The sequence below is a fragment of the Colobus angolensis genome, unplaced genomic scaffold (genome assembly GCF_000951035.1).
Source record: "Colobus angolensis palliatus isolate OR3802 unplaced genomic scaffold, Cang.pa_1.0 Scaffold2, whole genome shotgun sequence".
Lineage (NCBI taxonomy): Eukaryota > Metazoa > Chordata > Mammalia > Primates > Cercopithecidae > Colobus > Colobus angolensis.
The window spans coordinates 5,075,409-5,101,055 of record NW_012115154.1 but is presented as its reverse complement, the minus strand read 5'-3'; the positions used below and the strand labels follow the sequence as shown (position 1 = coordinate 5,101,055).

Below are 25,647 nucleotides of genomic sequence, written 5' to 3'. Positions count from 1 at the left end.
CATAAAACTTTCCAAAGCATAAAGAGATTTCTGGAATAGACATACAAATTACATCAATAAGAAGACAAAATTATGGGAGAAAGTACCACTTTTCTGAATGTTTTATTTTTCAAACCACTATCAAATCTATTATCTTACTATTCTTTCTGGCAAACTTTTGTTTTGTAGAAGGAACTAAGGCTCAGAAAGATGAAACCCCAGTTTGTTCAATCATTCATTCTTTCACTTTGAGCTCACATATCTATTGAGCAGCTTCTCTTAATTAGGTGTTCTGGACATTCAATGACGATTGAAACAAGGTCTCTGCCTGGTGGCAGACATGGGTTGATAAAGAAGCAATTATTAAATCTGAGTGCACTTCTTGTTTCCCTATCCTGTTGTGTGTAAGTAAATACATAATCATCATTTTTGAGATATCATTGAAGTCTGATGACAATTGAGTGATCTTTCATAAGGGAAAGTGAATATTGGGGATTTAGAAAAGAAAGTTAAGAATTCATCAAAGAGATATGACACATTTCTGGAGAAACAGCATCTAAAGGAGAAACTAGCCCAAGTTTCACCTCTTTTTGAAAAAATTGTTGTGAGCTGTCAGAAAATAAGCATTGTTGAGAAATTACAATTTGAGAATATTGATTAGTTTGGATGCTATTAATTACAAGGTAATGGGCAGTGGTTTGCCCTTGAAATCCATGTAGAAAATAATTTGGTAAGCAACTTCATAACACAAATAACATTTAAACAAATAATTTATTCTACTTTGGAAAGTAAATTGTTTTCCAGTACTTTATTTGACAAAACCCAAATAATGAGATTAGGCCTTAATATAATAAGACCCAAAATTCAGAACCCAGAAAGGAAAATATATGTAACTATTGCATATTCCTTTTTTTGCATAGAGCAAAAAAGTCAAAATAACAATTGACAAACAATATTTCTAAATTGCACAATAGAAAATTATCTATTGTCTTTAATATAATGCAGTTTTGGCAAAAAAGGAAAGATGAAAGATGAGTAATCTAAAACATTGATGTAGTAGTTCAATCAAAGAAAAATTAAACTTTAATGACTTTTAAACATATGAAATGATACTCAACCCCACAGTTTAAAGATGCAAATCCAAACTGTGAAAAACATTTTTCCATCCATAGTATTAATGGTAGTATTGAATACCTTCGGTGGGACTAGTGGGATAATCACCATGAAGGACAATTTATCTATATCTATAGAACTTTAAATCTATATAAAAATGTATTAAGAAACACTTGTCTCAGGAATGCCACATCTAGGAATGTGTCTTTCAGATATAGTCATAAAAATGTGCAAAGAGGTCTACTCAAGTATGTCCACTCAGAAATGTTTTTATAGCAAAAAATCCCTAGAAATATGAAAACTATTCATTGACAAGGGATTGGTTAAATATGTTGTGGAATACTCTTACAATGGAATATTATGCAGCTATTAAAACAGGCAGATATTTGTGTCCTGGCATTGCTGTGGAAAGTTACATAGTTAGAAGATGACATAATCATAGTGAGACAGAGATTATTATAGAATATAATTTTATTTAAGCAAAAAAGTGATTATATATAATATTACATATGTATGTATTGTATGCCTGCAGCTCATTGGGAAATATTGAAGAGCTTAATCAGGGAAATGATGCTAATGGAATGCAACTTAGATCAGTTGAATTATTTTAATCGGATTTCTCTTTGACAATCCTTTTTTGCAATTAATCATACAATTGTGTATTCGTGGTAATTTATTTGAACAAAAACATTTTATTATCCCAGTTCTTATTCCAACAACTTCTTAATAGCTCAGTCGACTATAAGATCAGAATTGTGATTTGCTTACAAGCACCTTTTTCTCTGTTTGTTAGATAAATTCATGGACAGTTTGGAGTCGAGCTATATGTGTATCTGTTTCATGAAATGTTAATATTAATCCACTTAGTTTGAAAAATACCAAAAATGTATGTATTGGCTCTGCATTTTAATTATTTATTTGTAATTTTCATAAAGCATAGGACTTATATTCTAGTTTTTAAAAGATTTTTGATAATTTCCTCTGGAGAATAATGAATAACACTTACGTTGAAAAGTAGGGATTTGAAATCAACTAGTTTGATGAAGATCTAAATTGCTAAAGTCCAAAATTCCCAAAATTGTAATCCTGAAAGATTAAAATCCTGAATGTTGAAATCCTGAAAGCTGAATTATGGAAGAGGGATTGGCATTTCGCTTGTATGCAGGATAATCACATCACGTTGCCTGCATCGTGTTACATGGAACCTTGTTACTGTTTTTATTTGGAAATAACATATAGTTTGAGGAGATGTACATGATCACTAGGCTGACAAGTGGTGGACTTGTGAACTTAATTTTAGGTGTCAACTTGGCAGAATTAAGGAATACCTAGAAAGCTGATGAGATATTAATTCAGATGTGCCTGTGAGGATGTTTCCAGAGGCAATTCGTGTTTGAGTGTGAGTAGATTAGATGGGGAATGTTGCCTTCAGTGTTGGAGTGCACCATCCAATTGGCCAGAGCCCAGTGAGAACAATTTCAGAAGGTGACTTGATCTCTCTCTGAAACTGTGGTAGACTTTTCTTCTGTGGTCTTGGACATCAGAATTCCAGGCAGACCAGGCTTCGAACTCCAGGACTTACACCAGCAACCCTAGGGTGTTGAGGCTTTCGGCCTCAGTCTAGGACTTACACCATCCTCTTCCCTAGTTCTGAGGCGTTTGAACTTAGCCTGAGCCATGCATCCTGGGGTCTCAGGCTTGTGGATGGCTTGTCATGGGACTTCTCAGCCACCATAAACACGTGAGTCAATTCTCCTAATAAATCCCCTCATATATATATATGTGCGTGTGTGTCTATATATATATAAATATATGTATACATATATAAATATATGTATATATTGTGTGTATATACGCATATAAATATATATGTGTACATATATACATAATATATACACATATAAATATATATAAATATATGTGTATATATTGTGTATATAAATATATACACATATATGTATATACATATATATACACATATATATACATATATGTGTATATATATTTGCATGTGTCTATATATATACACACACATACACATATCCTATTGGTTCTGTTTCTCTGGAGATTCCTAACTAATACAGATTTGGTATTGGAGAAGTTGAATATCATGCTTCAAATATATATATCTCACTTAACATTAAGAACTATATAAAATTTATGGAACAAGTTCTATTATCCCCTTTACATGATAAAGAAAACTGAGGTTGCACAAGTGGTTAAAGCAACTTATTCTTGATCACAATCACAAAGCTAATGAGTAAATAATCTACAACTAAAACCAACATCCTTACCTTGCAGTTATATACATTTGCTCTGTTTCCCTTCCCCTTTGAAGAATTATACTCTATCCATTAATGTGTAGAATTGTTAGGCAGCAGGACAGTGATGAACTACACTCGGAAGTTGCTAGTTTAGGATATTTGGTTTCTGGTAAACTGGAATTCTTACTCAGGTGGAACACAATAGATTTATGTAATGTTAACAAACTTAGCTGCTATTACAGTCTCTGAAATTTTAGAGTTATAATATTTGCTTGATTATACTAATACAGTATGTAAAAGTGGAAAGCATTTTTCTTAGAAGCAATCGCAAGCAGTGGAAGGCTGTCATTTCTTTCTCTCAGCATAATGCACAGGCCATGTAGAACTGTTCCTGTTCCTCTAAAGAAAGCAGTTTCCTCCTGCAAACTGTACACTGATTCTACTCTTTAAATTTCTGTAAAAGTTTTTAGTTCTGGTGTGGTATCGTAGGGTGGTGTTAAAGCAATAAAAGTTGGTGAAATAACATAATCACATGAGACTACACAGTGAAGATGACCTTCAAGAACTCAGCATCTTAAGATGGCAAGTGTATAGCAATAACCCATTTGATATTTTACTGTCTTGTTTATGACTAAGGCCTGGAATACTATGGAAACTTATAAGACAATGTTTCTGCCCTCAGTTTCTTCACTACTTGACTTCCTATACATGTCAGGGAAGACAGAACCACAGTTTAACATCTTCCTTGAAAAGGTGTGGGTGCTAATCTTTGCTCTTAATTATTAGCTGTGTGACTCTGAGCATGTCATTTAAATTTCATGAACCTCAATTTTCTTTTTTCTCGAACAGGAATAATAATAACCTTCTTTTTCTTTCAGAGTTGTAGTAAGGATGAAAGTGAGATAATGTCTCTAAACTATGATCTATTAGTAGTAAGTATTAAACAAACACTGTTCATGTTAAAGTGAGTATAGAATTATCACCTTTCTTAAGAGTGAACAGAAAATTATGTGTATGTGTATATCAGCTGTCTTAAGAGTGGGAAGGTGTGGGGCGCAGGGTTAGAGGTAGCACTAAATTGTCATTATCAATGATATTAAATTGTCAATAACATTAAATTATCAGTACTACCACTGGTAATGATAATCCGCATGTCTTGAGCATAATTACTCTCCAAAACAACTCCTGAAGTGATTAGGATATTTATTATACTCCTTTTACAAATGTTGAACTGAATATCAAATAATTAAGCTACTTGAGATTCAAACCGAGGGCACCCAACTCCAGACTCTACTATGAATACTTAGTCTTTGGCAGAGGAACAGTCTCGTGTGGCTGCTACTGCTCACTTACACATTTCTCCTTCTGACCTGACATGACTAAGTCCTACGCCTCGACATCAAGTTGGGACCTTGGTTTAGACAACAGAGTGAGAATCATTGTGTCCAGGACAATACTGGGGCTTTGGGTAGGAGATGTTCACAATAAGCTAGGGAGTTAATAAGTAGGGTTCTGCACATGAAAATATGTGACATTTAAGATTCAAAAAATTTTCTTAAAATTAATCATCATAAAACATATCACTATGTGAATTAATGAATAGCTTCCCATGTAAGTATCCACATCAATGGACAAAAAAAAGTTCTGAATATCGACAATGATAGATTTTTCTGAATTGTTACAGAGAGAATTAATATAATTAAAAAATAAACTCTGATATACATTTAGATACAAGTGGAGAATTAAATAAAAATCAGATAAAATTTTCTTCACACACTGCTGAGGTCAGGCAGGATGCCTGATGTATGATGAATGCTTTTGTAGGTGAATTTTTAATGTAATAAACTAATAATGAATTATCAATACATAAGTAATCTGAGTGCTGGGATTTTTGCATGTTATTTTACTTAATTCTCACAATAGCCCTGAAAAAAATGACTATTATCTTTTCCAGTTGTACGGATGATAATTATAACAGACTCAGCAAGTGGCTGTGATTCAAATTTAGGTATATCTGACTCCTGGGACCGTGTTATTTCCACTATATTACACAATGGCATAAAACCTGCCCTATTAAATACATTTTCTAGAAGAAATAGAAAACTCAAGAAAAAAAATGAATCCATGATTGATAACAGCTGAAATCCAGTGACAGAGAAGACATGTAATTGTATAAAAAAAATTTCAGAAAAAGAAGGAAGTTTGGAAATGAAGAGGAATTCATGTAACGTTTAATTTATAATTGTTTCTATTTCTTTAACTTTCGTTTTAAAAATGTAATCTCAGTATACATGCTTCTTGTAGATTTTTTAATTCTGCTGCTATTTGAACAGATTATCAAAAAATAGCAGAGTTCTTTGGGCATTTCTTGCCCATCTTTCAAGCATTAAGATCTTAAAAGTAGCATATTCACTTAGCAAGTAACAGTGATAAGATAATGAGCCTTATCAATGTTGGCTCAAATGATCAAAACTGATAGAGTAGTGATAAGGCCCATGTTAGCCTTCAAATTTTGTATATGAGGGCTAAACACCATAGTATGATGTCTTTAAGAGAATTACAAGTTTACTTCAACAATATTATGTTTAGATACATAGCTTTCAGTACAAATTATTGTTATAGAAAACATAAAAAATATAGTGATCATGTAATATGGCAACAATTCTGGAAAATATCAGAGTACCATTGGAAGCAAGGGTTCACCTACTGAGGAGCCAGCGGATGGTAGTAAAGGATGCTTAAGTATTATCTCTTCCCCACTTTAAGAATGAGATGTGGTTATCATTGATGAGAAAGCAAATGAAGCTTATTCATTTTTAATTTTATATATTTACAAATAAATATGTTGTATAATAATCCAATGAATGACATTCCAGCTATAATTTTTATTTGACGTAGGAGAGATGACCATTCAGGTGTATAATCCATATCCTATTGTAGATCTTTTAACATTCAATTAATCCCACTAATTTATAAACTGCATTGGCAAATGTGTTAAATACGCCTTGAGATTATGTTATCAATAGTCAATCATCCTTTTAGGGATCCATTAATGATGCCAGAGAGAAAGACAAGAAAAAGAAAAAGAGAGAAAATTGGGGAGAGACTTATTTAAGGATGTCTTGGGGAGCAGAGTTCCCTTTCTCTAAAGAAAGGTTTGATTGTACATGGTTTTGATATTGATGCAGGTGATGATAACGTAGTTTGCTTACATTGTAATGACCCTTACCAATCTTGAATGTCCTTAAATTTTGCTTACAGATGGAAGAGAGTCCTGGCCTGGGGCTTAGGAGACAGTCCAGCCCTGCTAGCTAGCAATATTGACATTCCACAGTCTGAGTGCTTTGACAACATCACACAAAAATGAAGTAAATTTCCACTTTTTGTTTTTTCTTTTAATCTGATTTTCCTTTGAGCCATGCAACACATTATGAGTCATTGTACATATTTAGAGCTTTTTTATGAGCTCCTGAATCTCACTACAACAGCAGTTGTGGTGGGGGTGGTGGCTGCAAGGAGTAGTGGGGGCCCTGCTAAGAAATCATGGCTCGCTTGCTTTCTTTGTTTCAAAATATCTTACTGAATTACTCTTCTGAGGAGATCCACACATGCCCTCAAGGGCTGTGGGGGATAGAAGTGAAGTAGGAATGGGTGACCAACAAAACAGAGCACATTCCTGTCAACAAGGAATTTGCAATCTAGAGGAGATACAAATTTCTGGTGAAATTCCCAATTTTCTAAAACAACAATGGGCCAATATCATGCTTAGCAACAAGGCTGAGAAGTCATGGAGCAGGACTGGTCAGATGTGGTGAAATAAATACAGATAGCTCCCTGGAAACCTTTCCTAAATCTGTATCTCTCTTTCCCTTTCTCTTTTTCTCCTTTCCCATACCACTGGCTTGTATCTGACATTTTTGGTTTTTGTTTGTTTGATTGATTTTTTACTATTCTTAAGATTCTGCATTATAGCTTCTTGTAAAGAAAGTACAAAATACTGATGGTGGGTTTCTGCTTCAGTACATTGAGGCTGACAACCTGTAGGTTCAAAAACACGAGTTAATGGGTGCAGCACACCAACATGGCACAAACCTGCATGTTGTGCATATGTAACAAACCTGCATGTTGTGCACATGTACCCTAGAACTTAAAGTATAATAAAGAAAAACTAAAAAAAAAAAACACAGAATAAGACAGCCATGTCCTCACCAATACTGAGTTTTTATATTTTATCTGAAAAGATGTGTTGAAAATATTCTAAAGGGATGTATAAGTTGTCCCTCTTTAGAAAATTACAGCATAGGATGGCAGATTTTACCAGATATGCATTATGTACAATGTTTGGGGAAAAAAAGCCACACCAAACACATACTTAATTCTATCAAGCTGTAGCCTTAAGGTTTGTGTGCAGTGCTAGATGTGAGTCGCAGTTTTGTAAAAAAGAAAAAAAAATGTAAAAGAAAATTATAGAACAGAATGAAAGTAGCTGATAAAGCAAACTGATCCTCACATCATTACAAATAGAAGAGAATTCATGACTTTTCCCCAAGTAAAAAAGATCAGGGTTATGCAAAGCCTTATGACAGTGTAAACATGCTTGCCATTTTGGCTGCCTGTCAAACATAATACTATTCTTAGTGACGCTGCGACAAACTTCCACTCCATGTCAGCCAAGCTATCTTTTCTCCTCTTCAAAACGCATCCTAAACACCACTTACCCGAAAAAAAATGTCATGACTGAGGGGGAAACGGCTGTAAAAGTGACTTAACTGGGACCCTTGTCCTAGTCACTACATCCGTGGCACGTTTTCATTAATTTGTTCACACAATATATACCTCCTGCCAAAAAGGAAGAGGTCTGGACAATTCTAAACAGAATGAAACCTGAAAATACCCAACCCTTAGACTTTTAAAAATGAAATTCCATCTGAGAGAGCACTTCAGCATCCACCTTTTTCTGTACCAAGGATTTGACAGAACTCAAATATTGATGATGAACGTAATCTAGTAAATGGTGCTGACTAAACAATGTGCTCTAAAGCAAACAGCAGCAAAAGTGGAGAAAGTCCACCATCTAAAGGTTGTTTTGTTTCCACAAGGAAGAAGAGTGAAAGGAAAATGGAAGCAATTCTTGGAGAGCTACAGACTGTCTATGATTAGGCAGCTGTATTTGAATCAATCTGTCTCTCTTACCGTCTTGAGAAACTGGAAATTTGTATAGTCGGCTTTTAGAATTTTGTTTTGTTTTTTCCTAAAGTCGGCAGGCTGCTGGTTTAATAACTCTAAATTAGTTAATTCATTGCTTTGAATTAAAAATGTGAATCAAATTTGCAGAGAATTGAGGCTTTTTAGGACTATGATAGAAAATTCTAGAATAAAAGCAGTTGTTCTAGAGAAGCTGAGCAGCTCCAAACAAAACATCCTTTTAGGGATCCTTTTCAATGGTTCATGTGCCTATTAGAAGCTGAGACAGAGCACATGGCAATGTGTTGGATAGTAGGTCAAGGACAACTTTAAAGAGAGGAAGAAGAGAGGAGAAGAGAGAAGATAAAAGAGGAAGTTAGTACTTTTCCTCTGAAGAATAAACCAGGATAGTTGAGATAAGGATAAATGAGATTAGAAGTTGTGAAAATATTAGGAGGTGCACATAGAAGTGAAACTTTTTTCTGAGTATATAGAAAACAAATATTCAGATAGCATATCGTGTAACAGTTAAGTAGAGACAAGGACACTTAGTTATACTTAGGAATATATTTTTATTTTAAGCATGTCTCTACTTAAGGCTGTATTGCTTATGGAGAGAAAGAGAAAGTTGCTTTTGTCATTAAAATGCCTATTTATATGAAAAGTAAAGCAAATGGATTGTGTTTTATAGACATGCTATTATTGGTCATTGCCTCTTAAAACACATGCACTGTTAATTATAAGCTTAATAGATACCACCACTCTTCTAGTAGCCATCCTAGAATGTAGGTATAGGGTACAGAGAAACTAAGTCGCCCCCATATAGCTAAATCTTGTTTCTTCTAACTTTTCAATGACAGAAATGACACAGGCCTCATATAATTAAGATTCATACCAGATTCAATGAAGCTGCAAAAATAAAATAGTAATGAAGTGTAGAGAGTAATGGGAAGCAACTATTTTTATTGTTTCCATTCGAAAGACAAAATGATTGTTTCCCTAGAGTTTGATTGCAGACTATTTCTAGAACTGAGCCAAATGACCGCAGTGTTATCCCATGAAAACTTGAAAAAATGAGAGCAGGGAGAAGATTAAAGTCTTTACTAAATGATCTAATGGCAATTGAGATGAAGAAACATAAAAAGCTGCATCAACTCAGCAAAGATTTTTGTATCTAAAGCCCTAATTTAGAATTAAAATAAAGCCAGTTGGTCAGAGAGAATGAAGAGGTTTATGTGGTAAATCAGGGAAGTCAGCTCTCCAGATGGCTTGAAATGAAACTACTTTTTGGCTTATGACCTCAGGGGAATCACAAAATACCTGAATATATGTAAGATAAGTCATCACATACTGCGCCCACCCTCTCTTCCAAAGACTTCACCCTCTTCCCTCTTCTAACACCCTTAGTTTGAGACTATATAAATATTTAAATGCCCTGACTCCTCTTTATCTCCAGACTCTCCAAATGCCTGTCTCCCATTTAGAATGAGATATAATTAACAAACCGTAGTCTTTACCTCTATCAGGGAGTAGGTTCCATGTGCCCAGTGTGAAAGCTGTGTTAAAATAGTGGCATTTTCCTTCTTGAAATAAACCATCTTGACTTGGAAATGTCCCCAGTACATTTTTTCTGCCCCCATCTCTACCGTGTCATCTGATAAAAAGTAGCTAAATTGTGAGTAGTTCACATACAGAAGTATTTAAATACAATTTCTGTTCCTAAATAATGCCTGAGAATGGAAGATCTTCCAGTAGATAGCAAATGGATTGGGACTTGCTTCATAAATCTTCTAGGTGGGTGGTTTTTCCTTGAAGCACAATTAGTCCATTCTCACACTGCTGTGAAGAAATACCCAAGACTGGGTGATTTATAAAGGAATGAGGTTTAATTGACCCACAGTTCCACAGGGTTGGAAAGGCCTCAGGAAACAAGCATGGCAGAAGGGGAAGCAAAGGTGGCAGGGGAGAGAAATGCCAAGCAAAAGGGGAAGAACCCCTGATCAAATCATCAGATCTCATGAGAACTCACTGGCTATCACAAGAACAGCATGAGGGTAACCACCCCATGATTCAGTTACCTCCCACTGGGTCCCTCCCACGACATGTGGGGATTATGGGAAATACAGTTCAAAATGAGATTTGGGTGGGGACACAGCCAAACCATATCAACAATTATACTACCATCAGCAAAGTAGGTTTAGCATGCATTGTCTGCTGGGATAGGAGTATACACGCCTGAACTTCTAAGAGAACATGTTAGAGTAGGATTCTGTGAGTATTTACTAACCCCAGAATACCACAAGATGGAAGGAAATAGGAAGCTGAGAGGTTTGGGCCTGGGACTGGATTCCTTCACCTAACTAGTGTGTGTGTGTGTGCGCACGCGTGCACGTGTGTGACTGCACGTGCATGCATACATGCACATGCATACACCAAGTATGTTGAAGAGGAAAGGGTAATAACATATAAGAAGAAAAAAAGTATGTCTCTGTTCTTCTAAAGGTTAAGGAAAATTTCTCATAAAGCGTCAGTGGAATGTGACAACATGCTCTACAAGGAGAACTTGCAATTCACAAAGCAAGACTCCTGTAAGCAATTATGGAAGCTTGAGGAATGGCATGGCATTTGATTCTCAGATTCCTCCTTTTGAGGGAGAGAGCAGCAAGCTCCACCAGGCTGCATATCTTTCTAGGAGATGTGCTGGCAGAAATGCTGGCTTCATGTTTTATGGGGGATGCAACTGTTCCTTCCGTACCTTTCTACCCAGATAACTGTGATGCATCTGTGAATGCAGTAGACAAGACTTTGGAGTTAAACCTGAAATGGAAGCCTATCTCTGTTATTTTCTCGTTGTGTGAGCTTAAATTTGTTGACCCCCCCCTTTCCATATCTAGAAGATCTAGAAGATGTGGAAAATAAAATCTGCCATTCACAATATTTTTTAAAAGGCACATGACAGCCTCTTAACATAATACACCACGATAATAGTGACTGTTAAGTAGGCACTATTACTAAGTTCATTATAATTTACCAGTTGATTCTAATCCACAAGTAAAGCATTTAAAAAGGAGCAAAATAAGAAACAAAGTGTGTACTCTCTATTTCTCTCAAGAAAGTAGGTAATCTGAAATAATTTTTATATTATAGGAGTCTATTCTATGTCACTTTTATTATTTACTTTCACTTATTTTAAGGATTCCAGAAATCTCACTATTGTTCTATGGCATCCTGATTCTTATGCAGAAATGGTGTATTTGATCTAAACCTATAAGAAATGTCAATTTAAAACTTAGCAACTAATCCTCTTCCTAACCCAATGGTCAAAAGGTCACAGACAAGTGAACCTGTATTTGAAATTCTTGCTGTAGATCTATGAAAGATTATTTAGTAATTCTAAACTTATATTTTTGCTGAAAGCAGTTTATTTTGGAGAAAAAGATGATCTTTTTGAGGGACTAAAGAAAAATTTCTGGTCCTCCACAAATTTTGAACATATGGAACTAAGAAAGAGAGGTATCATTGAAAAATATAAAAATAACAAAATTTCATTATGTCAAATTGTGAGTACTAAGAGCTTGATCTATGAATATGCATAAAGTTAATTTGTAACTTGATTTAACGTATCACTCTAAATGCTATTTTCAAATAACTCTTTTTTAAAAATTTCATTTAAACTCTTTTGCTAATTGAAATAAAACACCTTGTGATTAAAAAAAAATAATAATAAAGCATTCTTTCTTCTAAATGCCAGTCTTCTTGATGGGCTTTTCTCTTATTTTTTCTTTCTTATTCTTAATTATTTATCTTGATAACTTCATTCCTTTTAGCGAAATTCTTCTCTTCTACATATGTGTCCATTCTTTCCTTCATCCATTCTACGTTCAGCGAGTGTAGGATGTAGGAGATGGCGTAGGTTGTCTGAAGAACCCCACAGGACAGTTTCCCAGGCTCTCATGTCATGTTACTCTTCTGCTGGGACTGGCTAGGATAAAATACTTAACTTTGTTTATGATATGGTGACTACTACAAAACATTTATCTGGAAAAATTATTCCACAGATGAGACACAGCCTTGTCATCCTAGAATTCAGGGGCCATAACCAGACTAGAGCTGACCTCCCATAGCAAGACAAGCGATACAGACCTATTGTATTGCTAGTCCTTTGGGGATGAGATGGCCCACCACAACCTGCTGAGAAGGCCCTCTCCAGTGTGCCATGGCCAAACCTCATCCTAGCCCTAGGTGAAAGGTCTCTGCATCCCCCAACCAGACTTCTCTCTGGTTCATACTTGGCTGTATACAGGGAAGGAAATACTTAGCTCAAGTGTTCCAAGGACAGAATCATTCTCATTCATAGGCCGCCTCTTAGTCCCTGTTCTTAATGAGAAAGCATCCTCAGCTCTGTGTCTGCATTTAGGAATGTAACTTACGAACAGCCTGCCTCTGGCTCTTCCTTGTTTGGTTGCTTTCAAAGCCCACTGTAAAGCTCAAAGGTGACAGCTTGACCATTTTGCTTGATGTTTTTTTTTTTTTTCTTTTTTGTATTGTTATTAAAATAACAAATGACTGTGCATAAAGCCGACATAACATAAACAAGTGCTAAACTAGTAAGTCACAGAGGGAACAGCTCTGTCTGAGCGGGGAGGAGGAAGTAGCTAAACTACAGAAAGACCAAAAGCAAACATTGTAGGGGACAGGGATGAAGATGTGGGGTGGGGAGAGTTTTCTTTATGTTTGGCACAATGCCCAGTACATCCTCAGATTTCCAAACTGTGCTTTAAAATAAAGATTGGAAGCCTCTTAAATAAAGCTTAATTTCTGTTTAGATATGATCCCAAGTTTTATAACCAAGTTTTTAACACCCTATAGCTGGCTTCTTTATTCTAAGTATGAAGCACACATTCCTTCTCAAACAAAACAAACCCTTAAGTGGTTACTTTAAAGGCTCAATGGAGCTATAGAACTCAAACAATATTTTCATATGCTGGGATTAAGCAAATTGGAAAATTGTGAATCACTTTCAATAAAGTACACAAGGATATAAAAGTAAAAGGATAAGATATCGTGACAGGTAGTTTTGGTTACGTGCATTGTAGTGTTTGGGTTGGGATGGATAAAAAACAAAAAGGTGGACAGACAGACCCCTATTTTGTAATCTGATTGTAAAGCAAAATAGAAAAAAGAAGTGATTTAAAGGAAAGGTAGGTTAAGGAAAGCCTTTTAAAATATTTGGTTTCGTTGCATTTATTTATTTATAATAATAATGAATTATGAGACAGAGTGTGGTGGCTCATGCCTGCAATCCCAGCACTTTGGGAAGCCGAGGCAGGCTGATCACCTGAGGTCAGGAGTTTGAGACCAGCCTGGCCAACATGGCAAAACCCCTGTCTCTACTAAAAATACAAAAGTTAGCTGAGCGTGGTGGTGGGTGCCTATAATCCCAGCTACTCTGGCGACTGAGGCAGGAGAATCGCTTGAACCCAGGAGGCGGAGGTTGCAGTGAGCCGAGATTGTACCACTGCACTCCAGCCTGGGTGACAGAACGAGACTCTATCTAAAAAACAGAAAGAAAAAAAAAAAGAAAAAAAGAATTAGGAAAGACAAGCTGAACAAAAGAAAATACTGATGAGTGAGGGTCTAAAGGTCTAAGAGCAATAGCTGGCTCTGGCTCAGTTGGGAGTAGTAGAAAAATACTTACCTTTACAGTTTGTAAAATTGCCATCTGTGCAATAGGTCTGTCTGAGATTTGTTTTAGTACTTTCTGTTGTTTAGAAAACATATTCATGAATGTCTTAACCTCAGGTGAATTGTGTAGCTTTGCTCTACTTATTCCATATAATAACAATTTTCATGAAGTCGCATCCTCTTATATTCATCACCATTTATTACTGGACTCTGTAAGTTTGTAATACATAAATTTGCTAATAGTTGTTTCCTGTTCACCAACACTTCCAAAAATTGAAACTTGGGTGCAGATCGTGGCAGCATTTATGTAGTATCGGGAAGCAATTGGGAACAAAACTATCTGTTCTGTTTATTTATCCTGTATATAGAACAAACCTCAGCAGATTATGGATATCCAGAGCAAGAATGTGTCATGTGTTACTTCTGTTTAACTATTAGTAGTTTTAAAATATTTTATTTTATTTTAAGTTCCAGGACACATGTGGAGGACATGCAAGTTTGTTACATAAGTAAACGTGTGCCATGGTGGTTTGCTGCACCTATCAACCCATCACCTAGGTATTAAGCCCCATGTGCATTAGCTATTTATCCTGATGCTCTCCCTCCCCCTCCCGGATGGTACACTTTTGAAGGATAATGAACAGTAATAAGCATTGTTAGTGATGACTCAGCTGATTTCCCTGTTTAGGCTATATAGTGAACAGCAAATAAACAGGGCGGGGAAAGAAGTACATGATTTAGCAATAGTGTTCATGGGCAAATTTCATGACTAATTTAAATAAGCCTACTATGTGAAATAAGCCCCAATCCCAAATTATCAATGTATCTAAGTGAGGGTTTTTTCTATAATTTTAAAATTTGATACTGCCTTTACTTTCTTGCAAACTACCTATTTGGCGTGATTAACTAACTGGTAGCTACTTCTATTGTTTTCTCCTCCTGAGTCACTATGTGCATATGTTTTTTTTTTTTTTTTTAATTTAAGACTTTGGGGTGTAATCTGAGAGGGGTTCTTCTTTAGAATACATTTCATCTCAAAAATAAGATATTTAATTATGCAAGATGATGCTTTTTTCAGGAACTCAGGCAGATTGACAGTAGACACATTGTCCACCCAAACCACCTCTCCATTTCTCACGTTGATCTGTTTGTTTTTAAATAGCAATGTTGATCTAAACTCATGAAAACGGCAGGGGTCTGTGATATTGAAATATGTGCGTTGTCATTCCAGAGATGCTATTTCATTTCTCTGAGTTTGATTTTTGTCCCTGTGGCAATGAGGACATTTGACTCTAACATCTCTTTCAGCTCTAAAAGAGTCTTAGGATGCTAATTTTACTTGAATTCTCTTAGGATCCATATGATGCTGACTGAGAGGTCAGAGATGATGTCACTCACTTCTCCCTTAGATCTGCATTTTCCTAAACACTGTACCCTGTGTATCTACAAAAAGAAAACAGCTCAGTCTCTCTCGAATTTTTGCTAGTTTGGCTTTGTTGGCCTTATGGAAGAGGTCTCAGCTTTGTGTCAGCTGTGGTTTTCTTTGTCACTATCTTCAGTCCTCCCACCTTCAATATCCTGGTACATCTCAGCTTCCTTCTGTGACCCTTCATCCATGCAGGCTTGAAAATTAGACTCAAATTGTTCTCTGTATCTTCATGTCACTCTCAATATTGAAACGTACGAGCATGAACTAATTCTCTCAATCTAGCTCCATATATACCTACTAACTCATTAAAAGCTAGCTGTAGCACTGGAGCAAGAGATCATATATTAGAGAAGGAAAGCAATTTCCTTGGCAAGTTCATTTGTGTATTCTCTTCAATGTCAGAGCAAAGGTTTGTCCTTGAAATAAGGGTGTTTTCTCACCCAGTCTATCCCTCTGGCTGTCTGATTCCTCAATTAACTGACACCTCTGTGCCAGTGATTTCATCCCGGACTTATTTAGTGGACAAACTAAATAGCGATCCAATGACTTACATGCTTATTTTACAGCATCACTGTAATTGCTGCCTATGTAGCCCTGCAAGAAGGGAGGGAAATTAAGGAAAGGCTTCTGGAGAGGGCATGTTTTAAGACATGCTACAACTATTTGCCAAGGGTAAGGAAGAGTATTCTGAGAATTTCCATTGGCAGCCTGAAATCTAAACAAAATTCCAAAGATCAGACAAGAATAAATTGTTTCCTGTAGAGCATTATGTTTTGTATTGCAGAGCAGAATTCATTGCCAATGACAGGTGCATTAAGTCTCAAAGATATTGTATCTTTCTTTTTAATTTAAAAATCACATGAGATTGATCTCTCATGTATTTTCTCTGCTTTGAAACCTTCATCTGCATTTGGACATTAAAAAGTAAAAATTATTTCTTTTTCCGATTTTCAAATTAGAGCATTTCAAGAAGTAAAACAAAGAAAAAATATTCTAGATCATTTATATTTGACTCACAAGGGCCATCCACATTACTTGACTATTCAAGAGATAAGTTTCTTCTAGCCCATTTCAGTGGATAAAACAGTGAACAGTATCAATATGTCTTCCATTGTCAAAGACTGTATAGAATGGTTGAAAGCACCTGTGAATTTTTACTGCTTTTGAAATCTTGTTTATCTTCCTACACATATACATGAGCATGCAATACCCTCATACACATACACATGTACTATTTAAAAGTTTTAGATTACATTGTATATATCAATGCATTATTTCACTGGGGCCAGGCAAAGGATTGAAGAGCAAAGGAAGGAAGCTGACATAAGTTAACATGTGCACACTGTGCTACTGGTAGGCCTTGGAGTGGGGAAAATCAGAAAAGCTGTCAACTACTCCACTGTTGAGATACAGCTGGGTGAGAATGTGGACACAGAGTTGTCACATATTCAGAATTATAAAGAAACACTGAAAATCTGGATTTTTATACTTACTCTTTCAATTTTTAAATCTTGGCTCACAGTCGTAAAATACTGAGAAGCCAGCAAAACACGTTTGTGGAGAGCTTTGGCCTGTAGGCTCACACTCTATGACCTTTACTGTTAGTACTGAGCAATAACATTTTCTCTGTTTTTTTTTTTGAGACGGAGTCTTGCTCTGTCGCCCGGGCTGGAGTACAGTGACCGGATCTCAGCTCACTGCAAGCTCCGCCTCCCGGGTTTACGCCATTCTCCTGCCTCAGCATCCCGAGTAGCTGGGACTACAGGCGCCCGCCACCTCGCCCAGCTAGCTTTTTGTATTTTTTAGTAGAGACGGGGAACATTTTCAAATAAAGATAATCACAGACATTTTTATATGACATTTGAAAATATTCTAATGCATCATTTTTATGGGTATATGATATTTAGTTTTGTGGCATGCTATAATTTCATTAAATAATTCTCTATTGGTGACACTTAAGTTATTTCTAATTTTTTACTCTAGCAAATAATAGTGTAGCAAACTTCCTTGTACATGATTTTTTTAATAGATCTCTGATTGCTTTCTTGGGATAAATATCTATAAATGAGATCATTGGCCAAAGTTATATACATTTGCTATTTTAGATAGCAAAATCCCAATCGTAATTCATAATGATATTTTCCTATAGCTAGTAACAAAAATAAGAATAATTACTAAAAAGCTTTGTGAGTCAGATAAATAAAATATTCTGTTTGAAGTTTTAGCTATCATTTTATTGATTTGTGAAGTTTTATACTGTTCATGTGTTTGACAATTGGCATTTAAATTTACCCTTTGTCCTTTTATAGAAGATATTTTTTACATGTGTTTTATCTATTGATACTTATTTTTATGGTATCAATTAAAAAGACTTTCTCCATCCCAAAGAAGTTAATATTTAATGATAATTCCTTTAGCTAATTTATATATTTTATACTTTAAACTGTAATTTAGATGAACTATATTTGGAATAAGGTATAAAAAGATCTAATATCAACTTTAAAAAATAGTTTAAAAATAAATCCAGAAACATTTATCAGGCAGTTTACACTTTCTCCACAAATTTGAAAGCTGGTTCTACCATTTATTAAATGATTCCATACACTGAGTTCTATTTCTGGGGTTTCCATTCTATTCCATTGCACTATCTGTCTATTCTTACACCTGTAGGAATATTTTTTATTGTAAATTTTATAATATATTCTAAAGCTCTAATTATAAGTACAACTTATTAGTGTTTTATTTTTAATTATCTTTATTATATTTTCATGCTAGTTTATATGACTTAAGAAAAATCTGTGAATCCCTTTATCATAACTTATGAAATTATTTTTTAAATTTTATTTATTTATTTTGAGACAGGGTCTTGCTCTGTTGCAAAGGCTGCAGTGTACAGCAGTGCAGTCTTGGCTTATTGCAACCTCTGCCTTCCAGGACCATGCAATCCTCCCCCCTCAGCCTCCAGAGTAACTGGGACCACAGGTGTGCACCACCATACCTGGGTAATGGTTTTGAATTTTTATAGAGACAGGGTCTCCCTATAGTGTCCAGGCTGGTCCTGAACTCCTAGGCTCAAGTGATTCCCCGACCTTGGCCTCCTGAAGTGCTGGAATTATGGGCATGAGCGACCACACCCAGCCCTTTGTGGAATTGTTATTGGTCTGTTATAAATAATTAACATTTTTATAGTGTTGAGTATTCGTATCAAGAAATATTTTTTACTTATTCAAGTTTTTTCTCTTGTACCTTTCTGATGTGTTGTAATTTTTCAGTAAACAAATAACATAAAATTTTTATAGACCTGTGTTTCTGTATGTATATTTGTGTATATCCTGCTAAGATCGACCTTGCTTATTTTTAGTCGCACAGTGAATGGAATCTTTTTGCCATTGTATTTCTAATTGTGATGTGTAAGTGTATGTAGACAATTCACATAGACTATAGGGAATATGTTAATAAGATAAAATTATTAATTTTGTACTTTACTACACAACATGCATAGGATATATTAATATATAAAAGCTATTATTTTACTTTTGGCCACTTTCTCTGTATAAATAATTGATATGTTAATGAGAAATTATGCTTATACAAAATTATGCTTATGTATTTATTAAAGTTAATTGTATTCCACAGCCTTCTCACCTCTGAATAAGGATTGTTGTAATAACCTGGTGGCTATAGCAGTGAAGTTATAGATAAGAACAGAGAGTTTTCCAAAACAGTGAATACAGTATATAAATCTGCTTATCCCCTCTTCCCTATTAAACTAAGCTGAGATCGTATAGGATCTAGTCTCACTCATAATTTAGTATTTATCAAATAATTTAAGATACTTTTAAATTAGAAAACATCTAAAAAATTTAATATATTTGATTTTATTGTAACTTGAAAAGTAACCTCATAGTTATGACAATTATTTGAATAAAGACAGTAGTGCTAAACATCTCTCTTTGTTGAAAACGGGAGAATTGCTTGGACCTAGGAGGTAGAAGTTGTGGTGAGCCGACTAAATAAGTACCTCTCTATCAAATAAGAAATTGATGTGGCTTATGTAGTGTGGCCCAGCAAATAAAATATGAGTTTATTTTTTAAGGCAAAGACATACTATTGATGATTATATTACAATGCAAGAGCAACTCAAAAATAACTTTCATATGGAGTAACCACTATTGATGACATCTTCAGTAAGCATGGATACAGAATACATTACTGACTCTTCTGAAACACCATTGATGTTTGAGCTGTGACACTTTTGACTATAAAAATGACAGATTTATTTTTACTTTAAAATGTCCCCTTATTTTCCCTAAGGTCTGTCAGTTTGTGATGTGGAGGTCAGGAAAGGGGTTGGAGCATGAGAGCAGGTACAATCAGAGAGCTAGAGAGAGTATTTGGAGTGGCAAGGTCTTGATTTCACCTTTCACAATTAGTATTCTGCATTTACGTGGCATTGCAACCATCATGCTCAAGCAAACAACCTTTAAACAAAAGAGTGGAAACATAGTCACATCAGTTTATTTATTTTCTCATTGATTTATCATTGTATGTATGAGGTAATTGGCTGGATTTTTTAAGACTTTTAAGTTGATGGCTATGACCTCTATCCAGGCTGAATTTGTGAGTGCGTTTTTTCTTTTGAAACAAAAATTATCAGGTATGGAAAGCATTTAGGATCTGTATTTTTCCTCATTTTACTTTTTCACATTGGGGTTGGATTTCTTTGATCATAGGACTTTGGAATGGCTTCTGAGGCTAATGTATGTAAAAGCTTTTCTTTACTAAGGAGATGGGGTCAAAACTATGCACCTATCCCCATTATCATATTCTTCCTAGCTTGAACTTATTTTAGTGACAGGCAGAAAGCCACTGGGCTAGAGCTGTTTGCTTTCCCATCTGTGGCCATCTCTGGCACTTCTCTGTGTGCCTGTCAAGGGGCTGTGACTTCATCTTCAAGGGAATGTGTGAACATGCGCTGCATTACATCTCTCTCCCCTGACCTCAGGGAGCTAATACTGAGAAAAACTAACAGTTTTTGATTATCTAAAAACGATTGGCCCAATGTCAAAGGTGGTACTATTTTTATCCTGACTTTTATAGATAAGAAAACTAAGCCACATTAAATGAGTAAGTTATGTAGTGCTAGCTAGTAAGAGATGGTGCTCAGACTTGAAATCAAAGGAGTCTCATAGCTAAGCTTTTGCTCCTGATCATGCAAATGTCTCACTTGCTGAAGCAAGAGCATGTTATATCTGTGCTCTCTTCCTCTTTTTCTCTCTCTCTGTCTCTCTTGCTGTATGGGTCTGTGTAAAGATACTGCCATAACTCACTTCTATGAACAAAAATACCACTCGATGAATCAGGCTTACTATAAGCTCATCAATATCTATCATGACTGTATGACTGTGATAGTTAATTTTGTGTGTCAATTTGATTGTGACATAGTTCATAGTTCTTTAATCAAACACAAATCTAGGTACTGCTGCGGAAGTATTTTGTATGTATAGTTAACATGTACAATCAGTTGAATTTAAGTAAATGAGATTTTTCTTAATAATGCAGGGCCTCATCCATCAGTTGAAACCTTGGGAGTAAAAAGTAAGGTTCCTTGGACGAAATTCTACCTCAAGTTTGCAACACTAACTCCTGTGTGAGTTTCTAGCCTGCTGGCCTGCCTTAATGATTTCAGAACTGCCAGTTCTCATAGTTTTGTGGTTCAATTCCTTAAAACAAGTATTTGCAAAATTTAGTGTTCACTGAAAATATTGCTTCTAGAGGAAATTCATCGTTAAGGTCAGAAGATTTTGAAAATTAAAAAAAACTCAACAAATTTTGACGTATTAAGCCATGTGCTTACAGTAGGGTGTGGACCTTTTTCCTGACAAGTTGAATCAACTTGATTTGGAATAACAAGTAGTTCTTAGTGAATAGTTTGTCCCTGGTCTGTGGGTTGTTCTGTTTGAGTGGAAGTTAATAGAAATATCCTAACGCAACAACCCAGACTAATATTATCTCGTAAGAGTAACTGATATTTAATTTTACTTGACATAATTACCTTTCCAAAGGATTATTGTGACGTCACAACAACTTAATGTTTTGTCTATAAATGTATTAATTTATTCATTAAAAATTTATTGAGCACTTACTATATGCCAGGCATTGGGTGCTGGGAATACACTCTTGAATGGGTAAGATCCAGACCCTGTACTCATGTTGCTAACAACCTGGTAGAAAAGAGAAACAAAACATGTGTGGGAAACAGTAAAAATAATTACAACAAACAGAAAAATGGTGTATAGTAGTATTTATAAGGACAGCTTCTATACTGGAATTCTTGAGAGAAAAATCTGTTGTGACTCAAGTTAGACACAAACATCTGAAGTACATGTACGTGTCAGGACAAAGGTTTACTCCTCCAGGAACATGGAAGACTGGCATCTCACTTAGGACTGAGAATAGAATCACATATACTAAAAGAGAAGTGACTCTGAGAAACTTGGTCTGAGTAAAGGCCTGCAGCTTAAAGTAAGTGTGATAATGGTAAGTATTGTAACCCTGACTCTCATTAAAAAATGGTAATCAGCTACCATGGTTTGCCTCCATGACAAACAGTATGTTTGCTAAGTTTGGTCATAAAGAATCATTGAAAATTGATTATGCACATAATTTTATGAGACAGACATGGCAGAGGAAGGATTTTCATCAAAGGAAAATAAAATCAAGGGAAGATTGTACATCTGTGTAAATATCTATGAAAAAGTGCATCTCCCTCCTCACCTCCAAACAGTAGCTAAGTTAACCCACGCCTGACAGTGTTCTCAAGTGGAACAATATGTTACCTATCTCAACAATGTATTGTAAAAAATAAATATGTGTAAAGCTGTACTAATCAAAACAGTGTGGTATTGGCAAAATAACAGACAAATATATCAAGGGAACATAATAGAGAGCTCAGAAATAGACCCACATGAATATAGTCAACTCATTTTTGACAAAGGAGCACAGGCAATACAATGGAGCAAAGATAGTCTTTTCAACAAATTATGCTGAAATACCTGGACATCTACATGCAAAAAAACAATGAATCTAGGCACAGACCTTACTCCCTTCACAAAAATTAACTCAAAGTGGATCAAAGACCTAATTGTAAAATGCAAACCTATAAAAATCCTAGAAGGTAACATATGAGAAAAACCTGCATGACTTTGGGTATGGTGATGACTTTTAAAATACAACACTAAAGGCAATCCATGAAATATATAATTGATAAACTGAACTTCATTAATATTGTAAACTTCTCTTTGAATGACAATGTTAAGACAATGAGAAAAGAAGCCACAGACTGGGAGAAATGCAAAGACAAACCCACAGACTGAAAGACACATCTGAAAAAAGACAGTTATCCGAAATGTACAAAGAACTCCTAAAATCAACAATAAGTAAACTCAAAAATGGGCCAAAGATCTTAATGGATAACTCACCAAAAAACATACAGATCGTAAATTAGCATATGGAAAGATACTTTATATCATATGCCATCAGGGAAATGCAAATCAAGGCAATGAGATAACTACTACACATTTATTAGAATGGCCATAATCTGGATCACTGACAACACCAAATCCTGGAGAGGGTGTGGGGCAAGAGGAAAATTCACCTACTGCTGGTGGAATTGAAAAATGGCACAGTCACTTTGGAAGATAATTCAGTGGTTTCTTACAAAACTCAACATACTTTTACCATGAGATCCAGCAAATAATTATATGCTTCTTGATATTTACCCAAATAAGTTAAAAACATAATCACACAAAAACCTGCACATAGATGTGTATATCAGCTTTATTTATAATTGCCATAATGTGGAAGCAAAAAAGATATCCTTCAGTAGATGAATGAATAGATAAACTGTGGTACATCCAGACAATGGAGTATTACATAGTGCTAAAAACAAGTAAGTTATCAAGCCACGAAAAGACATAAAGGAACATTAAATGCATGTTGTTAAGTCAAAGACAGCAATATGAAAAGACTGCATACTGTATGAATCCAACTATATGACATCCTGGTAAAGGTAAAAACTATGAAGACAGTAAAAAGATCAGTGGTTGGCAGAAATTGCCAGGGATGGAGTTCTGAATAGGTGGAGCCTTGAGGACTTTTATGGCAGTGAAAAAAACACCATATAATGATGGGTACATGTCATTATACATTTGTCTAAGCTCATAGAAAGTACAACACCAAGAGTGAACCCCAATATAAACTATGGACTTTGGGTGATAATGATGTGTTCAATGTATATTCATTGTAACAAATGTAACACTGATGGGGGATGTTGAAAATGGCAGAGGCTGTGCATGTGTGAGGGTAGAAGGTATATGAAAAATCTCTGTAATTTTGCTATGAACCTAAAACTGCCTTAAAAAATAAAGTCTTAAAAATAAATATAATTATGATGATGCAGTAGAGAATAATCTGAGTAAATGTAACAAGGCCAGAAACTGCAGTGCATGTAAGTTCAGTGGTGCTAGAAATGCAAAATTGAGTCTGGGAGAGGTGACAGGAGGTGGCTGAGAGTCAGAAAGAAGTTGAACTGTTGAAAACGTATGCGCTCTACTTAGGAAACTCAGACTTCATGGTATAGTGGATGGGGATCTGATGAGGGTTCTCAAAAAGGAAGTACTGTGAATAAATTTGTATTTTAAGTAAATTTCTGAAATAGTTGTGAAGGGGACAGATTTTAAGGGACAAAACCAGGAGCAGAAAATTAGTACCTAAGTAACAGCAATGATCCATGGCAAAGAAAGGACCTAGGGTAGAAAGAAAGGAAAGGGATGGAGAAGACATGCTAAGTTTTAAAATGTATGATTGAATTTGGGGAATGAGGGAGAGGAAGAAGTCAATAATGACATACATATTCCTATCACTAGTGGGAACTCCAAAAAGCAGAGGAACTTGAACTTCCTACAGAAGATGAATGAGTCTACAGTGGGTATCACTGATGCACATCTTTAGCAATTAGCTTGCAAGACAAGATAGGTTTTATTCTCTTTATATACACTACTTCTCAATTAAGCATCAGAATTTCTGTAAGTTTGGGTTTATCATGCATCATACTAAGATAAATTTGAGTCCTACTTCAGTCATTAATCACTGTGTGACCTTGAGTTAGTTACTTAACTATTTTAACTTTCATCCCTTTAAATATCAAATAAAAATAAGGAAGATCTATTAAACGAAAGGCATTATATGAAGGAAGCATGCCAAAAGTTAAAACCAAAACACAAAAATTTTTACCTTAGCATGGATTTTTCCCAAACATATAGAAATACATATATTAAATATGGATCAACTTATCATTGTGATCAAGAGAATTAGTACTAAAATCAGACTAATAAGGAACAGACCCTGGTTCTGTCACTTTTGATGTGACTTTTAGCAAGTTATAAAACTTTTCAAGCTTTAATTTCCTCTTTTATAAAATGAGGAAAATAATGGCACCAACCTCATAGGTTTGATGGGAAGACAGTAAAATTATAAAAGTATTTAAAATAGTTTCTTAAATTCAATATATACTAAATAAACATTGAATATCATTATGAATTCATAAATTTATGTGTATGCATAAATATATGTATACATATAGGCATACTTATTAGACTGAATTATATAAAATTGCCAATGTTCAACCATTTTGACTCACAGAAATGGCAACAGCCTATAATCAGGACAAAAACAAGATAATCAAGTCACCATCTAGATGCACTTGGTGACTTTATTATCTCACTTTTGCTGATTTTCTTAGGCAAGCACTGGCTGCAGGACACAGTTGAACTTATTATCCAGTAGATTATTATTTGTGCACTCTATTTGTTAACAGTCATGAGAGAAGATATAAAGAGTACAGATTGAAGCTGACAGTACTATTGGATCCCAATGCAGACTTGCATAACCTTGGACAAGTTACTTAACCTTTCTTTTTTTTTTTTTTTTTTT

At 35.1% G+C, this 25,647-nt stretch overlaps 1 protein-coding gene across 6 annotated transcripts in view; it reads right to left on the bottom strand.

Annotated features, from left to right (window-relative positions):
* The window catches only part of CHRM2 (cholinergic receptor, muscarinic 2), a 151,425-nt gene that overhangs the window by 3,731 nt on the left and 122,047 nt on the right, over positions 1-25,647 (bottom strand). For 3 of the 6 annotated variants that reach the window (XM_011941263.1, XM_011941264.1, XM_011941266.1), the window contains exon 3: positions 21,801-21,878. The exons of the other annotated variants lie outside the window; for them this stretch is intronic. The gene's annotated coding sequence lies outside the window, so the exon portion shown is untranslated. The remainder of the gene's footprint in view (positions 1-21,800; positions 21,879-25,647) is intronic. 6 annotated transcript variants of the gene reach the window in all.